Consider the following 18,954-nt stretch of genomic DNA (forward strand, 5'->3'; position numbering starts at 1 on the left):
GGGAGTGCACACCCCCCCGCCCCGGCCAGAATCGGACACCTCCCAGGGCACACTCTGCGGGTCCACACTTAGCTGTGCTCCCTGGGGGATTCTCAGAGCAGGTGCCCCATAGTCCAAGTTGGCTGCTTGCACCCCACCCATCACAGCTGCATTCTGGCAGCAGGAAGTAGGAAGAGAGAAAAGCGACCAAAGGGACGGCTCCTCTCCTGTAAAGAGACGCCCTGGAAGTCCAGCCCGTCACGTACGCTCCCCGCCGACCGGCCAGGACCTAGTCACAGGGACGTACCCATCTCTGGGGACTCCCTCAAGAGCCTTGGGGGAACTGAGGACATGGAATATCTGCATTTGTAAGTGTGGGAGCAGATCCGGGGCCCCAGGGAGCCCCTCCTGTGCCCCAATCACCCCGCCAGAAAGCGAAATAGTCGAGATGAGAGCCGCTCCCCCTGCCATCGTAGCTCACGCTCTTCGCCGACACACGGTTTCCCTGAGTCCCAGCCCAGCTTCGCCCCCCAGCGCCATGTGGCCCTAGTCCCCGGGCCCCGATTTCTGTGCCTCTACAACAGGAGTCGTACCCATGGCCTCCCACCGAGGCTCGTGGAGCAGGACAGGGAAGGCCTATGAGCGAAGGCCAAGGTCACGGACGTATCAGACCAAGAAGCCGGGGATCTGAATCTGCTTAGTCTTGAGTTGAAGTCCCAAGAAAGGGCCTGGGTCCTGCTGCCACGTAGGTGCTGTCACAGACCTGCTGACGGCAGAGTCGTCCTACGGGGTGGGAGCGGGCGGGGGCAGCGAGCCCCCTGCAAAGTCTGCTCCGCGGCGCAGTGGCAGGAGCAGTCGCCTGAGTCCTCATCCCCAAGAACAGAGGCAGGGCCTTGTGGTTCCCTCCTCCGAGTCTGAGGGTGCCTCCTCCTCCCCATCGCATCCCCGGGGTCTGGCCCCGGACCCCAAGACCGTCGGCCGGTTCAGACAAGAGCAGCCCGCAGAATGAGGGCCGTTGCCATGGAAACCAAGGCCAGAGCCAGCCCCCTGCAATTCATTGCTCACGAGCTGCCGCGGGTGCCAAGTCCCCAGACAGCCCTCCCAGCCAGCGCACGCGGCAGCACACGCACTCGCCACCCGGCCTGTCCCAGAGGCCCGAGACTCTCCAGCTGGTGACACCAGCTCTCTGGCCAGAGAAGCCAGGCCCGGTGGCGAAGGACAGCAAAGGGCGAGGCTGACGAAGAGGAGCTGAGACAGGCCACTGAGGGCGACCCTCGGCCGTCATACCCGTGGGGCCACCCGCTCGGGCCGGTGCACACAGGGGCCTCACAGCGCCACGCACACCAGGGCGGACGGGCTTCGGGATTCCAGCGTCACCTCTGCTCCCGGCCAGGACCATCGGTGGCCGCGGTGGCGTATTCAGTCCTGCGGCATCTCCGCAGACGACGTGCTCATCACGAAGGGGAAAGACGTCTGCAACGGAGAAATCTGGTGACCCAACGGAAGGTCCCTCAAAAAAGGACAAGCTAACAAGCCTGCCTTTCGGGGTGCTGCACCAGCGGGTTCAGGGCACGCGTCCTGCCGTCTGCTCGCGGAATCCGGTCCGTGGAGGAGACCAGCGGGCATGGTCACACCGCGGGGCGCTTTACAGGACACGGGCCACGGGCTCTTCTAAACGCCAGTTACAGGAAACACCAAAAGACCAGATGGAAGGGGACCCGAGGGACGCGACCACGGAACGCCGTGCACGGTCCTTAGAGGGGGAGTCGGCCACAGCAGGCGTTCTCGGGGCAGTCGGGGGTCTGAACGCGAGCACTTCATCAGCTGACGTTATTGGGCCGGGGCTAAAGTCCTGGGCCGTGGTGACCTGTCACGGCGGGAACGGCCCGAGGGCCTCGTCCGCAGATGCCGGGGAGCGCGGGGCCAGGAGCCGACGCGGCCGTAACCTACTTTCGCACGATGGGAAGACGGAGAGAGCTCGTCAAAGCAGCCGGTGTCAGGAACCGGTGGGCCCGTGCGAAGGGCACCCCCGGGGTGGACTGCCTGCCCTTGCACCTTTTCCGGCGGTTTGAAATTTTCAGAATCTAGAAGTAAACACTCAGGGGGGAAAAGACTCTTTTGGAAGGAGTCAAATGACTCCATATCCTCCCCAATTTTTCTGGGCGTTTCTGTGCCGAGGGATGGGGGGGCCTCTTCCATCTTGTCCCGGTCACTTGGGCTCTGAGCTCTGGCTTCGCCCAGGTTAGCTGTTCGTGGACGGTCTTGCGATCCCCCGCGGCTCTCCCCGGCCTGCGCCAGGTCCCCTGTGGATTCCCCCCTCCCAGGGAGCTTGACGGGGAGCGGCCACCGAACCGACGGTCTGGGCTAGAGGACGTGGCCAGGGCAGGAGAGCCAGGACGCCGCCGCCTTTTCTTAAACCGATGAGCTGCTCGCCACTCCCTCCCCTGCAGCCCCCGGCAGGCGGCTTGGCTGTCCTCTCCACTCCCTCCCTCCCTCTCTCCTCCTGGCTTTTTCCTCTTCACCTTATTCCTCTCTTCTGTCCTGGGCCTTCACTACCCGTGATTGCTTCGAAGGACTCCTGCGGGCCTGAGACCCAGGGACCAGCCCAAGCTGGGTGAACGGCGGAGGCTCCCCCATAACCCTCCCCCCAAATCCGGGGAAGCCAAGTTAATCTTCCATACCCTAAACTCAACCCTTTAAGGAAACCCAAGGGCTGCCCAGGGGGCTCAGTCGGTTGAGAATCCGATTCTTGATTTCAACTCAGGTCATGATCTCGAGGTCGCGGGATCGAGCCCTCACTGTACTCGGTGGAGTCTGCTTGAGACTCTCCTCCTGCCCCTCCACCCCCTCCCCACGCACTCACACAAGCACGTGCTCTCGCTTTCTCATAAATCATCAATCAATCAATCAATCAATCTAAAAAAAATAACAACTGCCCGTCTTTGAGCCCAGACCACCTGCCAGCCACTGAGCCAGGCGTTCTGGAGTCATCACCCCTAACATCCCCCACAGCCCCACGTGGGGGGCGAGGAGGGCACTAAGGAATCTGAGACTCAGGACGGTGGATGAACCAGCCACCAAATGGACAGACGCTTCCCCCTCCGGGCCTCTTCGGATGCTTTCCAACTTGGTCAGTGCGAATCCCGTAGGCCCAGGGTGCACGGCCCGCCAGAGGTCACATGACTGCTCAGATAAACCGAGGCACGTCTGGGACGCAGAGGGCTTCCCCCCAGCTTATGTCCTCACCTGCTGGTCCCAAGTAGGCACCATCCCTCCTGCAGAAGGACAAGGCGTGCTCCTGCCGGGGATAGCTGGGGAGAAGCTCAGGCCTCAGAGAGGCTGGACAGGCCGAGTCTGGGGAGCCCGGGGCGGAGACTGGCAAGTGGCCAGGCATCCACCGCAGCGCTCAGCGGGCGGGCCTGGGCCAGCCAAGCCTCCTGCTGCAAGAAGCGCCCTTGGGTCCCAGGCCTTGGGTAGAGCGAGAGGATGGAGCTGGTGGGGATGGAAAGAAGGTCCGGGATGTGGGTCGGCTCAAGTCCCCCCGTCCGGAATGTGGATCCCAGGCATTGGGGGGTCACGGGGGTGTCTCCCTCAAGTGGGAACGGCCGCTCCTCCCCGCCCCCCTTCACCCCCTGACTCCCCGGCCATCTCCAGAGATTCGGCTCCTCTGCTCCCGCCCGGCTCCAAGCAAGCCAGGGGCCCCAGGGGAAATAAATGTGAAAAGAGACTGGAAATTTAATCAAAAGTGGCAACAATGAAGTGTGGCTGCAAACCGGGGAGGCAACGGAGTTGCAGGCGGTTGTGAACAGCAGCAGAGGCGGAGTCTGGGAGGCCTGGGGGGGGGGGGGGGGCAGCTCAGACCTGTGGCCCCCAGGGCAGGAGGCGCTCCTGGGTCCCTGGGGAGGGGTTAGCTCTAGACCAGCATTTCTCTGGGGCGGGGGGGGGGGGGTGCAGGGAGAGCCTCGTGCCCTCTCCTACCCTAATCCCCGGAGGAAGGCGCTGTCGCGTCCACCTTGCAGGTAAGAACACTGAGCTCCCGGGGGCTGCGTTAGCTGCCAAAGGCGCAGTGAAAGGCAGCTATGTGGAACTTACCAGAAGGGCTTCCCTTCAAGCGCTTGGCCCTAAGACAAGGTCAGTGAAGTGGGAGACAGAGGACCTTCCTGAGTTCCTGAGGCCCACATCCGGCGCGAGCAAGTGTGAGACCCAGAGGCAGGGAGGTAAGGATGGGGAGGCAGGGGGAGGCAGGAGGCCGGGACCTCACCCGCGAGTCCACTTCTAGGCCAGCTCACCGGCCCCACGACCTGGACTTCGCACAGGACCAGAGCAGCCACGAGGGGACGCACGGCGGAAGCATCCGCAAGGCGAGCACAGGGGGCCGCGTCCTCCCCGAGGGGGCCACAGAGCCGGGGGGTCCCCTGTGACCACCGCGCCTGGGGTCGGCTTCGTAGTGTGTCATCGTAGGCAGCCACTCAGCCTCCCTGGGCCTCAGTTTCCCCTTGTGTAAGATGGAGACATGAGAGTGCCCTCGTCGGAGGGTCCCCGCACCCTCACCGAGGGCCCCAGGAGCCGAGAACCGCAGCCTGCGGGAACCCCCCTTCTACTTCCCTCCTCGAGCACATCCTAGGCCCCGCGAGCTGCGAGCAGCCCCCACAAAGGGGCCCCGGGCCCACCTTCCGAGCTTCCCTGACGGCCCGCGTGCGGGGCCAAACCTGTGTGCTCCTCAGCGGTCAGCCTCAGGCGTCCCCCCTGCCCCTTGCTGCTGCGCCTTGGACTTTGCCTCCTCCCTCCCACTTCCGTGCTCACTCCCGGACCCTGGAAGGAGGGGGAGCGCCGCCGCCGACCTCCCGGGGAAACAAACCCGGGTCAGAGCTGCATGACCGGCGTCGGGAGGCTCGTCGGGAGGCCTGGACCAGCTCTGGGAGGGAGGCACGCAGCTGAGGCGCGGGGACGTGTCGACAACGACGCGCCACAGCACAGCCGGTCCCCCAGGGAGCTCCAGGGCTGCGCGGCCCTTCGAAGCCGCCCGGATCAAAGCAGAGGGGCAAACACTTGCACCCCTGCATTGACCAGCCAGTGAATCCGGGCCCCCCTGGTAGACGGCAGTGCCAGTTCCCGGCAGCCCCGTGTTGGTGCGGGGTCCTCGGTGGGAGGTCTGTGGGCTCACGCAGCATCCACTGCAGCCCACCCCTCCTCGTTCTGCTGGGACCCACCTGCTCACCCACCCACGGACAGGTTTTCCAGAATCCCGGTTGATCTCCTTCCCTATAAAAACATAAAAGAAGGGGATCCCTGGGTGGCTCAGCGGTTTAGCGCCTGCCTTTGGCCCAGGGCACAATCCTGGAGTCCCGGGATCGAGTCCTACATCGGGCTCCCGGTGCATGGAGCCTGCCTCTCTCTCTCTCTATGTCTATCATAAATAAATAAATTAAAAAAAAAAACATAAAAGAAGATGACTAGTGGGTTGAAGTAGGACGTGGCTGCCCGGACAGCCAGGCCTGGGGCTGTCGCTGGCACCCATCATCCCCCCACCCCACCCCACTTTAGATGCCCTCCAAGCAGCTGGCCCCCCTGCTGGCCTAGATAGTTTGCCTCGTGGCCTGGCCCAGATCCATCTCGAACCCATCCGGGGCCCTGGTCACCATGCCCTTGGCCTTTTACTGCTGAAAACGGACAAGGGCACACCAAGAGACAATCTAATGGATCCCTCAAGTAACAAAATGGATCTTCTCTCTGCCGGCGTCGTGCAAGGGCAACCCCACCTTCTCCCGCCCGTTGATGAGGATCAACCTCTCCGGCTGGGTGGCTCCTTCCCTTGCCTGCTGGCCTCGGTACGGGGACTCTGAAATGACCAATTGGCGGAAATAGCTCAAGTTTAACGGAGCCCTTACTCCGTACCCTGCTGAAAGCACTCCCCTCTGGGAACCAGAACACACCCCCCCGACACGCAGCGCTTTGCTAAGGGAGTCCCTGGGAGCGACAGGTGAGCAAGGCCGCTCCTTCCTGCACCCCTCGGGTCCCAGACTCCCCCACGCTGCCCACTGGGCACGTGGCACCCGATGGTGGCCGGGAATTGGGGCTGTCTTGTGTTCCGGAGGATCGCTCTCCGTCCTCAGAGGGCGTCACGTGTAAGCCGCCTCTATCCGGCTGATGGGAGCCCCGGCTCTACCGAGCCCCAGAAGCACAGGAAAGCTATTTTTCAAGCAGCGTGTAGTTCTCCACTGCAGATGGCACAGCCTTGGTGCGGAGCTCTAGGGATCTCTGCTGTCATTCTGCTATCGGGGCTTGCCACAAACTCCGCATTGTGTCTTTTCCCACCACAGACACGTCTGTTATCAGCCTGCTGGGTCACGTGCTCGCAAGGCAGCCCCGAGCTGCTGCAAACCCTCCCCTGCCGTGGCCCCTCCCACAGCTGGCGAAGCGGGCTGCAGCGCTATGTGTCGAGTGTGGAAAGTGTTGCTTAAAGAACCTAAAGACGCGCATCAGATGCTGTGTTCCCTTCTGAGCGTGGGAGATGCAAGATGCAATAATTTCTCCTTTCCTTTGGAGGCTACGTCCTGGCTGTACCCCCAAAAACTTCACTGATATACCATCCCCACCTTCGGAAGCATGTCTGTGTCTGTCTCACTGGGCCTCCAAAGTACTTGTCACGGCTTCCTCACCCAGACCCGTCACCATGATGTAGCTGATAGAACAGGCAGAGTTGTGCTCCACGGGATGATGGGGTGCTCCACAGGATGATGGGGTGCTCCCTAGGATGATGATGGGTCCCCCACGGAGTGATGGGGTGCTCCACGGGATGATGGGGTGCTCCACGGAGTGATGGGGTGCTCCCTGGGATGATGGGGTGCTCTCTGGGATGATGATGGGGTGCCCACAGAGTGATGGGGTGCTCCATGGAGGGATGGGGTGCTCCCTGGGATGATGATGGGGTGCTCCCTGGGATTATGGGGTGTCCCACAGAGTGATGAGGTGCTCAACGGAGGGATAGGGTGCTCTGGAGCGTCCCGGCCTCCCCAGTGCAGCACTGGGCCCACTTCCAACCCCAGTGGCGGGGCCTGTGCTGCGGACAGGTAGCAGCGCCCCTAATTCCACCCCCTTCGGTGTCCTAACCAGAACCATCTCTAGACGTCGTCGCCAAGTGTTTTCGCTCAAACCCACTGTTTTACGCTGTTTTGTGACAGCGGGGATCAGAGTTCGCGCGCGTCAGCAGGACCGTCCTGTAGGCTGTGACCAAGCCGCCGGAGCTCCCGTCCTGCCAGCGGGAGGCAGGGGCGCCTTCGGCTGCGGTCAGGACCTCGGCCGGGCTGGGGCTTCCGCTCTGCGGGGCGTCTGCTCCCCCCTCGCCCCCGGCTCCTTAGAGGACGCGCTCGCCTTCTCTCTCTCTCTCCTCTAATAAAAACCAGGGGGTGGGGGGTGCCTTTGCCAGGTCAGCAGCGCACGCTGCGTACCCGAGGCCCGAGATCTGCCTGAGCGGACGGACAACCACCGGCACCTGCGCTGATGGGAGCCCAGCTCACCTTCTAGAATCCTCCCGGCTCAGGTGGACGCCCCACACTAGTGCGCGCGTGAGCAGGAGCGCATCAGCCGGCAGCTTGGGTCTCTAGAGGTGACTACACCCTGCCCCCCCCCGGGGGTGTTTGGTTTGCTTTTCACTTGGCCAGGTTGGGGCCGCCTCACAGGCTTCCCCGCGTGGGGCCTGCGCCCCCGGCAGAGCTTCGGCCCTGGAGCCCGCGGGAGTCCTGTGACCCCGTGTGTCCGTGGGAATCCACTTCCAGGAATCGGAGCTGGGAGCGTTCTTGGCCTCAGTGGACCCGCTCAGTGGGCTGGACTCCCCCCCCCAGCAGGACCCCTCCCGTTCCCCGCCCCTCGGATCCCGCCTCCCACGGTGTCTCCAGTGTCTGGTCATTCCGCCTTCCAGGGATGCGGTTACTGGCTAATGAGGGCAGGGCCCCTTGCGGGAGGACGGGGCACGGTGACCGCGCACTCGCGCTGCGGTACCTCGGGATCTCCTCCCTGGGACCTCGCCGTCCCCCCAGATCTGGGCCGGAGCCCTTCCCTTCCTTCCCGGGTTGTATCGTAACTTGACTCCAGTCCCTCAGGTTCGGGGGCCAGAAGGGGAAGTGGAGGCATCATCTCCAAAGCCAGAGGTCTCTGCACCATCGTCCAGCCGGGGCGAGCACCTGTCTTCAAGAGAGGAGTGGGCGGCTTCGGCTCGCCGACCGGGTGGGGCGCGGTGACCCAGGACAATGTGGTGGCTCCAGACCTTCCAATGCATCCACCCAGATGTCCCCATCCCACGTCGTACATCAGCGTCCCGCTCCTGCCAGTCAGGCTTTGACCTCGCAGTGGCAGGTCCTTCCCTGCAGCTCCACTGTGGTGCAGTCTGGCCCGGTCCCCAGCTGCTGTCCCCGAGCAGAGCCATAGGAGATGAGCGCCTCCTGCCGCCAAGCAGGCTCTCCGATGTCACTCTCCACTTACCCGGGTGATTCGCCCCTCGGCCGCCCCCCTCCCCGCACCCCCAGCGACAGCCTGACTCCGCGGTCCTGTAGTTATTCCGTCCTCCAAGCCCTCAGGTCCCCGGGGTCTCATGCCCAGCGCTCCCCGGCCACGGCTGCTCCAGCCCGGTCCCCCCAGGCACAGGCTTGGTTACCCCACTGCTACCGCTTGGCAGGTCCTATGGGTTCCCCACCCGCCTCCAGGGACGGGGTTCTCGTTACCAGCTGACCGGCAAGTGATGCAACTCGAAAAATCCCATTTTAAAGTCCATTTCCTACAACCGGCTCCAATATTAAGTGCCTTCAATCAGAACTCAGGGGTATGGCTTAAAAAAAAGGAAAAAAGGAACCTAGAGGTAGAGACTTTTTTTTTTTTTTTTAAATTTTTATTCATTGATGATAGTCACAGAGAGAGAGAGAGAGAGGCAGAGACACAGGCAGAGGGAGAAGCAGGCTCCATGCACCGGGAGCCCGACGTGGGATTCGATCCCGGGTCTCCAGGATCGTGCCCTAGGCCAAAGGCAGGCGCCAAACCGCTGCGCCACCCAGGGATCCCTAGAGGTAGAGACTTTTTAAGGGAGGACAAAGCGGAAGTAGGCAGAGCCGTGCACCGTGATGCAGGGGCCACGGCCGGTAGTGCAGGGAGCTCTGGGCTCAGATGGCCCTTCAGGGTCCCCCCAAATCAAGGAAGCGCCCACGACCCCCGAGGAAGGCGCTGTCACCACTGCTACCCAGGCATGAGCGCGACACACGTGTCTGCTCAAGGTCACGGAGGGGCAGCGGCTGGGTCGGGATGGCCACCCCGAGCGCTCGGCCTCGAACGCTCCTCCAGCGTGTCCTGTGCCGCCTCCAGGCTGGGGTGTCTGGGGACCCTCTGCTTCTCCCGGGGCGGGGAGCGATTGCAGGGGAGCTTCCTCGGGACAGGCGTGTGGACTTGTCGCCCCTCCCACACCTGGGAGCCAGAGTTCCCCGGGGGGCCCAGCACCCCGCCCCCACCCGACGACCCGGGAGCCCGCAACATGTCAGGTGGCCGTGTGCCGGCCGCCTAGGACGGTCTGGGCCACGGAAAGGAAGCAGGGTCCCGCTCTTGGATGACGAGCAGCACCAAGCACCAGCAGCAGACCCGCCAGTGGGTTTGGGGGGCCCACAAAGTGCCCACGGGCAGGAGGGACAGGGGGCGGCTGCAGGGAGCAGCCAGGTGTCTGGGAACTCGGTCCGCCCAGCCCGCTGCCGGGGCCCTAAGCCTGGAATCCAGGAAGGGAGAGCGCACCTGCCTCGCTCCGGGTGGGGCCTGCGGGGCGTGTGGGCCTCAGCCCCCCACTGCAGCCTGCACCCCTAGGAGACCTCCGTGCCGCATGCTGCCCCGGGGGCACAGGTACTGTGCCGGGGACCAGGAGCCTGTGAGCGGGGGCGGCGAACACCCCCAGAGCACCCTGGAGCACAGGGCCCAGCCCAAGGGGGCCTAGGGCCGGCACCCGGGGACAGGAGGACCGGGGAGCACGGGCCGGGCCGCCATGGGGCTGCCGTGGGCACATCTCGCGCCAGCCAGGTGCTGCCTGCAGCGGCCAGGCTGGGTCAAGGCAGGGCGGTGGGGGCGCCGGGCACACGCAGACACACGCACACACGGGAAGGGGCGCCCGGTCCAGGGTCCGCCCCCTTGCACCCCCTTATCCAGAGCCCTCCGGGACCTTTCCTAATCCGCCCCGCCCCGTCTCTAGGGGGCTAGAGGCCCCGCGCCCTAGAAGCGCTGCAGGGAGCGAGCAGGCTGGCGGTGGGCCGGCCCCGGGGCAGTGCGGGCAGGACGCTCCCTCACCTGCCGCAGCCCTGGCTGCTCTGACGTCAGACGCTGGCCCTGGGGACAGCCCCGCAGGGCGCTGGGGATGCTCGGAAAGAGCGAGCAGCCTGCTCGGGGGCCCCCGGCTCCGCTGCCTCCGTCCAGTGCTCCCTGCAGCCGCGTGTTCCTCACAGGCCGGGGGGGGGGGGTGCCCGGGGTGGGGGTCAGGCCGGGGGAGGACACTGGGCAGAGGAGCAGGGGGGAGACGAAGGGTAAAGACCCAGGTTCCAAAGCCCAGAAGTTCGGAGCACGCACTTCAGAGCCGGGCACCCTAAGTTCAGATGTCCTCTCCACTCGTCCTTGGGGGCGACGTCACTTCCTCCCAAGCCTCGGTTTCCCCACCTGCACAAGGCGGTAACCTGTAATGTGCTCGCCTGGGAAAGGCAACCAAGTCTTCGCGGGTCGGTGTGAAGACCAGTGGGGACAACGCGGGCTCGTCTGCCGCTCAGTAAATAGGTTATTATTAGACATTAACGAGGGGGGCTTCTCACCTTCTCCCTACTGACAATCTTTTGCCAAAACCCCCAAAATATGGCATTTGTCATCTGATGCCCCCATCCATCCTCTTCACATTTTATATGGAACCAGGATGCTTGGGTGGGGGCCTCGGGGTGGAGCGTCCCCCTTCGGCTCAGGGCGTGACCCCAGGGTCCTGGGATCGAGTCCCGCCTCAGGCTCCCCGCATGGAGCCTGCTTCTCCCTCGGCCTGTGTCTCTGCCTCTGTGTCTCTCATGAATAAATAAATAAAGGTTTAAAAAATGAAGTTTATATGGAACCAGGTACGCGCGCCAGCACGAAAGCCGATCTCCCTTCGGAAATACAGTCCTTTAGCAGGAGTTCGGTGCCGCCAGCGCTTTGACTTCTCGGACCCAGCCCCAGGCCACGCAGCTGCTCGGGGTCTCCCCCAAGCCCCAGGCCCCCCTGCCCCCCGGCAGCCGGTGACCCCCTCCTGCCACCCAGTCCCGCTTCCCAGAGGCTGAGGCCGCTGTCACCTGGGTTTCATGCTGAGCCCAACTTCATCTCATCAAACCAGATTAGCAGCTCGTTTCGAGTGCTCCTTTGGGTGACGCTGACATCTCTCCGCCTCTTGTCCCTCGGCCTCCACCGAGCCGAGCCGTGCCTCCTCCCTCCCGCCGCCCACACTCCTCCTCTGTTTCCTTTGCCACCTCCTCTTCGTCACCAGTCCTCCCCCCGAGCTGGGGCTCCCCACCGAGGCCGGGCCTCAGCCCTCCCCACCCACCATCCCTTCCTATCTCCCAGCAAGCCAGCCAGTCCCCTGACTTGAAAAGCTGAGCAAAATCAAGAGGCACCTACGTTTTAAAGATTTTATTTATTTATGAGTTTAGGGAGTGAGCACGAGCGGGGGAGGGACTGTCCGGCAGACGCCCCCCCGAGCAGGGAGCCCAACGCGGGGCTCGGCCGCAGGACCCTGAGGTCAGGACCTGAGCCGAAATCAGGAGTCAGATGCTGAATTCACTGAGCCCCCCATCCCGGGTGCCCTAAGAGGAAGCTCCATTTTAAAGATATGAAGAAATAAATAGCTCCAAAGAGCAGAAGTGACTTAACCAAAGGCAAATAGCAAATTGCTGTGGCCAAACGTAGTTACCCGGTGATTTCTCTCCTGGGGAGGCCCCCAAAAGAATCGAACACGGGGACTCACAGAGGTGCTCGGACCGGGATGTTCGTAGCTGCGTCGCTCACAAGAGCCAAAGGGGGGTTTTCCACCAGCGAGTGTCCACGCACAGGTGGGTGGATGTCAGCCGGCCGTGGACCCGGAGTCCTGCTGCGTGTGGGGCTGCACGGATGAACCTGGAAAACGTGAGCTGAGTGAACTAAGCCGGACACCCAGATCACACCCAGATCACACCCAGATCACCAAAGGACAAATACCGCGGGGCTCCACTTACTGGAAACAGCTGGATCCACAGAGCCCGGCAGTGGACGTTGCCAGGGGCTGGGAGGAGGGAACAAGCCTATCGCTGCTTAGTAGACACGTTTGTCAGACGTGGGGAGAAAGTTCTGGAGATGGATGGTGGCGGTGGCGGCACCACGACGTGAAGGTACTGGCCGCCGCTGAACCTAAGATCGGTCACGACGCGGACCTTGTGTGTTGGCTGTATGGCTGTATTTAAATGTTTCTCTCTTTTTTTTTTAAGATTTTATTTATTCATGAGAGACGCACACAGAGAGAGAGAAGCAGAGACATAGGCAGAGGGAGAAGCAGGCTCCATGCAGGGAGCCCGACGCGGGACTCGATCCCAGGTCTCCAGGATCACGCCCCGGGGCTGAAGGCGGCGCTAAACTGCTGTGCCACCGGGGCTGCCCTGTCTGGCTGTATTTTACCATAATAAAAAAGAATATACTTATTTTCTTGACGACATCATTCTGGGACCTGCAGGCAGCTGCTGCTGTGCCGTTAGTACACCCTGGCTCACCTCTTCCGCGGCTGCAGCACGTCTGAACTGTCGCGGGCCGGTCCCCAGCAGGTGCACGGCCACCCCTGCGTCCCGAGCAGCCCCGCAATAACGGCCGCCGGTCGAGCTCCTCCCGGCCTCCATTCCAAGGGCATCGCGCTCACCCCGCTGCTCCAACTCGGAACACCCTCCGACTCGGCCCCCTTCCTCCTGCCCCCTCCGCTCCTTGGGCAGGCTGCGAGGCTCCTGTCCCCTTTCTTTTAAGTACCTGCCAGCCCGCACCCCAGCTCACCTAACTTCTGCTCCAACCACCCGGTTGCCTCTGCACCCCCGTGTGCTCCCGCCCTGGGCACCCTGATCACACCACCCAGCAAACCTCCGAGCGCGCCGTCTGCTGCGTAAAGGCCGCACACAGTCCAGCAGAGCGGCTGTAGCGGCGGCGGGAACCCCTCCGGGGACGGGCAGCTCGCTTCCCCCGGGCCACCGGGAGGCTCCGAGCTCCTGGCCCGGCCTCTGGAGATCTGACCCCAGCCCCTCCTCGAGTGGCCTTCAGACGGCTCCTCCGTGTCACCTGCCTTCCGGCCAGGCCTCAGCGACCCGCAAGGTCCAGCACCCGGCACCCACTTAGGCCCCCAAGCCTTTCCCCCCGCCGTCCTGCTAGGGATTCCCTTCCTCGTGAGTCAGAGGGTTTCTTCCTTAGTCTTCAAATCCCAGTTATTTATCTTCTCTGTGAAGCCTTCTGGGACGCAGCCTCCCCGGCCGCGGAACAGAGGATCCATCTTCGCGCCCCTGCCTCTGTGCCCCGCTCATCCCGCAGCCCCGCACACGGCGGTCTGGGTGTCTGGGTGTCTGGGTGTCGGGAACTCCCCGAGGTCAGGAAACCAGCCCGATCCCTACGTTCCCAAGATGTTGCCTGCGCCAGCGTTTAACACGTGGCTCGTGTTTATCGAGGGAGCAGTTAGCGACTCTTATTGACGAATGTCCAGTAGAAACAAAGGACCGGGGCCGCTCTCCCAGGCCTTCCCGGCCCGCAGGAGGCAAAGAGCAGCCAGCGTAGACAGAGGCCCGGATCGGGCCCTGAGCAAACAGACGCCGAGCGAGAAGCTACCGCGGAGCCTTCGCTGCAAAACTGATGAATTAACAGGTCAAAGATGAATACATCGCCCGACCCGAGGATGAGCTGTGAGCACGCGACGACCAGTCATCAGGGAGTGGTTATGGACTCGGACTCGGGAACCAGGCGCCGGGTCCATATCCTCGATGGGCCACAGAGTAGCCGTGTGACGCTGGCGACTTACAGACCTCTCTGTGCCTCAGCTCACCGGTAACACGCGGGATAACGGGAGGATCTCAGTTCCCTGGTTATTGGTCCATCTTGGCTGCGTAACGAGCGACCCCAAAGGCTCGGTGCCTGACAGCTCGGTACTCATCCTCCCTCGCACAGGTTTGCTGGGCAGCTGCAGCTCGGCTGGGCTTACTCAGGGGCACTGGGGGTCCTCGGGGGCACTGGGGGGTCCTCGGGGGCGCTTCCTCAGGGTCAGCCATTCTTGGGTCCAGGGCCCTGAGGGGGTTCAGGTCAGTTCCACGCGTGTCCTCGTTCTCCATGGCCCAGGTTCCATCTGTCTCACACAAGCGTGGAAAGACCAGCCAAATCCATCGAGGGGTGGAAACCTTTGCGGGAGTGCACGGCAGACACATCCCTGGCCACGGCAAGTCACTGGGCCAAGCCCCGTGTCAGCAGGGTGGGGTGTCCGTCTGCCTAGGCTGCTGCAACCGAACACCACAGCCTGGGGGCGGGGGGCTGGGGGAGGCTTCAACAACACACACTGATCGCTGCACAATCCTGGAGGCTGGGGGCCCCAGATTGAGGCGCCAGTGGCACTGCTTTGGGGCAGCTGGCAGCCGGTCACCTTCTCACCGTGTCCTCACGGGGCCTTTCCTCTGTGCACACACGCCCCTTCCCTTCCCCAGTCCTGTCCGGCCACAGCTCCAGCCCTATGACCTCATTCAACCTTAATTACTTCCTTAAAGGCTGTATCTCCAAATGCAGTCACGTTGGGATTAAGCCTTCAACATATGGATTCAGGGAGGAGCACGATTCGGTCCATAGCAGATGGAAAAATCAACTCCCGCTGGCGCCGGCGCTCCTGCCAAGTCACTGGACAGAGGGCGTAGGAGCACCACGGAGTAGGAGGGCGCGGAGCGACGACAGCAGTGGTCCTCTCTAGCACAGGTTGGGATGAGGCCTAAATATACACGTTCATGTAAAACGTCTAAGATAGTTTTGGCATTTAGTAAACTCTAAATGAGTTTGGCTATTTGTTGCTGTAGGTTCAGCTAAAATCCCTACTGTGTGATGATTCCACGGTTGCTTTTTTTTTTCTCGGTAGGTTCCATGCCCAGCATGAGCCCAACATGGGGCTTGAACTCATGACTCAGATTGACACCTGAGCTGAGACCAAGTGTGGGTTGCTTAACTGACTGAGCACCAGGCACCCCTAGTTCGCGTTGCTCCTGATGGGCTTGCAGACGCGGTGGGTGTCACGGTGCATACGTACGTCCGACTTAGCAAAATGTGTATTTTGTGCACGTGTGCGAGTCATTGTATGTCAATCATGCCTCAATAACGCTGTTTCATAAGTAACCGCTAACCACCTAGACAGACAGACCGATGGATGGATGTGTTTATTTCTTAAAACTCGAGGCCCCTCAATGCAATGTGGCATCCCGAATTGGATGCTGAAGCAGAAAAAGGACATGAGTAGAAAAACTGATGAAATACGATCCAAGTCTGAAGTTTACTGAACAGATTGTACCAATGCTAATTTCTCAGTTTTGATAAACCTACTGTAATTATGTAAGATGTTACTATTACGGGGAACCTAGTGAAGGGTGTCCAGGCGCTCTGTGTACCATCCTTGCAACTTCTCTGTAAATCTAAAGTTATTCTCCTAAAAAGTTAAAAACAAACAACACCCTCATGGCTCCCTTCTGCCTACCGCGGGGATGAGGAATTTCTGGCTACGAGGCCTCGCCTTATTGCATCTGGTTTGCAGGCGAACTGCCAAGATCTGACCACAGATCCCAAAAAGCCAACATACATCTTCGAGCAGATGAGAAGCTGAGCTGGCAGGAAAAGGCCAAAGACACGCAAACTCTCGCAGGCACCAGGTGGTGGCTTGGAGCTGCACCGTCCAGCGTGTCACCACCAGCTGCATGTGGCTGCTCAGCACGTGGAGTGCAGCTGGTCCACACGGATGGGCCCTATGAGGATAAAAACTCAGCAGGAAAAATAGGATGTAAAATAGCTCATTAGTGATTTTTTTTTTTTTTAGTGATTTTTTTTAATCGATTATACATTGACACAATAACGTGTTGGATATTAAAATTGACTTCCGCTGTTGCTTTTTCCTTTTTTTAATGTGTCTTCTAGAACATTTTGAACGGCCTACGTGGCACGAATTACATTACTACTGGCCAGCGTGGGTCTGAAGCGAGGGAGGTGCTGCAGGAGCGCAGGAGGGCCCTGCCCTGAAGTCTGGAGCGCAGGGTGGGAGCGGCTTGACCCCAAAGGAGGCGAGAAGTTCAGGCAGCTGGACACCCCGTGTTTCAACCAGGCCCCACCTGGAGGCGGTGGAGGCGCACAGGTAACAGAACACCGGCGGGATCAGCACAGACGGCCCCCGCGTGCACATCTAACCTTCCCACCTGCAGGGCCGTCAGACCAGTGTTGGGGACGCGGCCGCCCACCCTACAGCTGAAAATGGAAAAGACCAGAGGGTCCCGAGGCGCTGGCAGCACCCGGGGATGGAGGCCGACATGGGGGTCCCCCCAGAGGCACAGGAGCCCCCCGGGTCCACGGGGTGCAGCAGGGTGTTCCCCTCGCCCCCTCTGTCCCCGCCCCTTCTCCCAGGAGGTCACCTCCCCGCACGCAGGAGCCTCGGCCAGCCCCAGGTTCCCGGGGAACCGAGAGACCGCTTCCCCGCCCCGCCCGTGCGCAATCCCAGGGAAGGATTCTGATTGGCCCAGCTTGAGTCGCATGTTTGCCCCTGAGCCAATCGCTGGCGCTGGGCCTGCGTCACGGGGTCGTGGCGAAACGTGATTGGCTGCCGCAGAGCGAGGAGGGAGGGGGGAGGGGGAGGAGCGCTCGGCGCCGGCGGGAGCGGCCTCATCGGTAGAAGGGCGAGCGGGGCGGGCGATGCGGGCAGGACCCCCCCAGTGCCCCCCGAGGATCCCCAGCGCCCTTGAGGACCCCCCAGCGCCCCTGAGGACCCCCCAGCGCCCCTAAGAACCCACCAGTGCCCCCGAGGAACCCCCCAGTGCCCCCTGAGGACCCCCCAGCGCCCCCGAGGATCCCCAGTGCCCCCGAGGACCCCACAGTGCCCCCGAGGATCCCCAGCGCCCCCGAGGATCCCCAGCGCCCCCGAGGATCCCCAGCGCCCCCGAGGACCCCCCCAGTACCCCCGAGGACCCCCAGCGCCCCTGAGGACCCTTCAGTGCCCCCGAGGAACCCCCCAGTATCCCCAAGGACCCCTCAGCGCCCCCGATGAACCCCCCAGTACCCTCAAGAACCCCCAGTGCCACCGAGGACTCCCAGCGCCCCCGAGGACCCCCCAACGCCCCTGAGGACCCCCAGTGCCCCCGAGGACCCCCCAGTACCCCCGAGGGCCCCCCAGCGCCCCCGAGGAACTGCAGCCCCAGCGCCCCCAGGACCCCCCCCCCCAGCACCCCCGAGCCCCACCCCCCCAATGCCCCGGAGCTCCCCCCCTCCCCCAGGGCCAGCTGGGCTGCTCTCCCGCGTGTCAGGCACACTGAGCCTTGGCCCTGGAGAGGTCCTCACAGTGGAGCCAGAAGCCGAAGCCACATCCCGGGGCTCTGGGGACCCCTGTGCGCCCCCCAGGGGTGAGCAGCAGGGGGACCCTGGCGTGAGTTTCCTGAGCTGCATGTCGGGCTCTGGGGCAGACCCTGGGGGCCCAGGGGTCCAGGAGGCCGTGTCTGGGACAGCTGCGGTGGCACCTGCCTGGGTACGGGCGCTGTGTCCCCAGGGCGCACCTCTAACGTTAGCAGCAGCCTCAGAGGATGGGCGGCGAGGACCCAGCCCCCCGCCTGGATGCCCGCAGACCCAAGACCTGCTAGGTGGGTGCAGCCCAGAGTCGGAGGCGTGGGCACTGCCAGGGCGACCCTCCGCTGGTGGGGCCGGCCCTCAGGCGCGGGAGGCATGGGGCCTGCGCCCGCAGCCTCGCCTGCTTGTCCTCCCGCCTGTACCCGCTTCAGCTGCTGACGCTGAGGTCCTCGTTCTGAGTCCCGCTTCGGGGACGGGCCAGCCCCAGGAAGACATCCAGGACTCAGCCCACAGAGATGCAGAGACGGAGTGGGGTGGCCCCCGCTCTTGGTGCCGCCGAGTGTGACGAGCGGCAGGAGGACCCCATGCCGCAGTTCACGGGACCTCCGGGGAGAGCCCAGCATCCACCCCCCAGTGACGCCCGGGCCAAGGCGCACCTGCCCGGCCGAGCGCAGCCCTGCTGAAGTCCCCGGGGAGCCGCGGCGGCCCAGCTGCGATCCCAATCTCCACTACTGCTCTCCGGAGCCTGGCCCACCCCGCCCGCTGCCCTCCTCCTCCTCCTCTTCTCCTTTCTCCGCCTCCCAAGGACAAGGACACAGAGACATGGGCCCCCTGGGCCCAGCTTGTCTTTCTCAAAATGAGTTTCTGAAATGGAATCGGGGGTGACAGGCAGACTGCGGCTGGCACAGCCCCCGAGGGTGGCTGCTCTGCGCCCCGCCAGGCCCTGGGCTCTCGGCGACCTGAGAGGGCTGGAAGCTGGAGCCTTCACTGCGCCCCTCGCCCCCGGCCCTTCGCTCCTCCCGCATTCGCTTCTCGACTCGGGTGGTTAGTCCCTCCCCCCTTCCGCGGTGGCTCTCTGTGACAGAGGTGCCCGTGCAGCTCGCCAAAATCCACCGTCTCCACGTCGCCCAGACCCCTTGCGTCACAAAGGGCCCTGTGACTTGTTCTGGTGGAAAGGTTGTAAGTGCGGGTCACGTGAGCCCTTCGGGGCTGAAACGCTCCGAGCCCGTGTGCAGACTCCACGTTCCCCACCGGCTCTGTGACAACCACGGGAGCTCATTTCCAGATGTCGCAGGTGGCAGATGGATGATGACACAGCCTCCATCAGCCTGAATCCCGGGCAGGTGTGTGGGCGGAGCATCTCCTGGCCCCCCGGGGCCACACGGGGGG

Source organism: Vulpes vulpes, chromosome 2 (assembly GCF_048418805.1).
Source record: "Vulpes vulpes isolate BD-2025 chromosome 2, VulVul3, whole genome shotgun sequence".
NCBI classification, from domain to species: Eukaryota; Metazoa; Chordata; class Mammalia; order Carnivora; family Canidae; genus Vulpes; species Vulpes vulpes.